The 2,025-nt window shown below is 46.4% G+C and overlaps 1 non-coding gene across 1 annotated transcript; it reads left to right on the top strand.

Annotated features, from left to right (window-relative positions):
* The first annotated feature begins 755 nt into the window (after positions 1-755).
* On the top strand, positions 756-828 carry TRNAK-UUU. Its single transcript has one exon. It is a non-coding gene; the product is annotated as a tRNA-Lys (tRNA).
* The last annotated feature ends 1,197 nt before the right edge of the window (positions 829-2,025 follow it).

Below are 2,025 nucleotides of genomic sequence, written 5' to 3'. Positions count from 1 at the left end.
AACACTTGCTGCATTACTGTGACTTTTTTCGGTGGGGGGGGGGGGGGGGGGGGGGGCGTTCCTATCAGGGCTTGGGCTCCTTCAGGGATTCCCAGGCTTCTAAAACACTTATCACTTTCCTTTCAATAAATAGGTAGATTTTATAAGGCTCACTGAAACAGCGCCAATAATTGGTGACTTAGTTTTCCTGCCACCACCTCTCATTTTGACAAGGTACGTCTTGATGACAAGGGAATTCTTGTCAGCCAGTTCTGCTTCCCAAGGGCTGGTTACTTGCGCTCCGAGAAGTCTCTCATGTTCTCCGTTCTGCCCACCTATGAAATGCCTTCTAATACTCATGAATTTCATATGCTCCCCACTTAGCCCAGACTACAGATGTGGCTAGAGATCTTAACCTGTTTTTAGTGGATTATGAATTTAGCTGTGGCATTTTTAATTAGGCCACAGCTATAAATTAAGTCTGGATTCCAAAACCATCTCGCAAGTGAATGCAGTGACCCAGGGGTTGCCTCTCTGCCAAAACTCATGCACTTCCCAGGAAGTAGCTCTTCCTTAGTTGGCTGTGTCCACAGGTCGTAGAGAAGCAACGTGGCCTAGTGGAAAGAGCACGAGCCTGGGGGTCAGAAGCACCTGGGTTCCAATCCTGGCTCTGCAACTGTCTGCTATGTGACACTGGACAAGTCACTTCACTTCTCTGGGACTCAGTTACCTCATTGTTTGCTTCATGGTATTTGTTAAACACTTACTATGTACTAGCCCAGATAGCTCAGTCGGTAGAGCATCAGACTTTTAATCTGAGGGTCCAGGGTTCAAGTCCCTGTTCGGGCGAAATGCGTTTTGAGAAGCAGCGTGGCTCAGTGGAAAGAGCCTGGGTTTTGGAGTCAGAGGTCATGGTTTCAAATCCCGGCTCTGCCAATTGTCAGCTGTGTGACTTTGGGCAAGTCACTTAACTTCTCTGGGCCTCAGTTACCCCATCTGGAAAATGGGGATGAAGACTCTGAGCCCCCTGTGGGACAACCTGATCATGCTGTAACCTCCCCAGTGCTTAGAACAGTGCTTTGCACATAGTAAGTGCTTAATAAATGCCATTATTATTATTATTATTATTATTATTAGGCACTGTACTAAGCTCTAGGGCAGATACAAAGTTGTCAGGTTGGATGCAGTCCCTGTCCTGCATGGGGCTCACAATCTTAATCCCCATTTTACAGATGAGGTCACTAAAGAACAGAGAAGTTCAGCGACTTGCCCAAGGTCACACAGCAGCCCAGTGGCAGAGCTGGGATTAGAACACAGATCCTTCTGACTCCCAGACTTGTGCTCTATCCACAAGTCCACACTGCTTCTCCATCTATGGGTCAGGGACTTTGTCCAACCTGATTAGCTCATACCCAACGCTTAGAACCATGCTTGGCACATAGTAAGTGCTTAAAAATACCGCAATTATTATCTCCCTCAGCACTAGCATAAAGCCTGGTATGTTGTAAGTGCTTAATAAATAATATTAAAATGTAAAAATAAAACAAAAATTTTCTGGGGAAGGTGACTCTGCTGAATGCAGCCTTCTCAGTGAACTCCAGCTTCTCAAACCTGCTGTTTGGGGCCTTTCTGTGGGATTCCCAGGTAGACACTTGACTTCTCTGTATGTGGTCCCTCAGAGGCTTAGTCCCAACTCATTTAAAGTTATCATGGTACTATTTCCTCAATTAACTAGCCCTCTCTGCCTTCTTTCCCAACTGTTGCCTGTGATTGGCTGTGTTCCAGGTGGAAGGCTTAGTTCTTAACGCAGATTAGCTTTCCTTTTGTCCTAGCAGAAAGAACAAGGGCTTGAGAGTCAGAGGGTGTGGGCTCTAATCCCAGCTCTGGCAACTGCTTGCTGTGGGATCTTGGGTAAGTCATTCCTCTGTGTCTCAGTTTCTTCATCTGTAAAAGGATTAAATCCACCTCTCTCCAATTTAGACTGTGAGCTCCATGTGGCACAGGGACCGTACCCACCCTGATTAACTTGTATCTACCGCAATGCTT

The sequence above is a fragment of the Tachyglossus aculeatus genome, chromosome 4 (assembly GCF_015852505.1).
Source record: "Tachyglossus aculeatus isolate mTacAcu1 chromosome 4, mTacAcu1.pri, whole genome shotgun sequence".
NCBI lineage: Eukaryota > Metazoa > Chordata > Mammalia > Monotremata > Tachyglossidae > Tachyglossus > Tachyglossus aculeatus.
The sequence above is the reverse complement of the archived record's forward strand: the minus strand, read 5'-3'. Positions and strand labels throughout refer to the sequence as shown.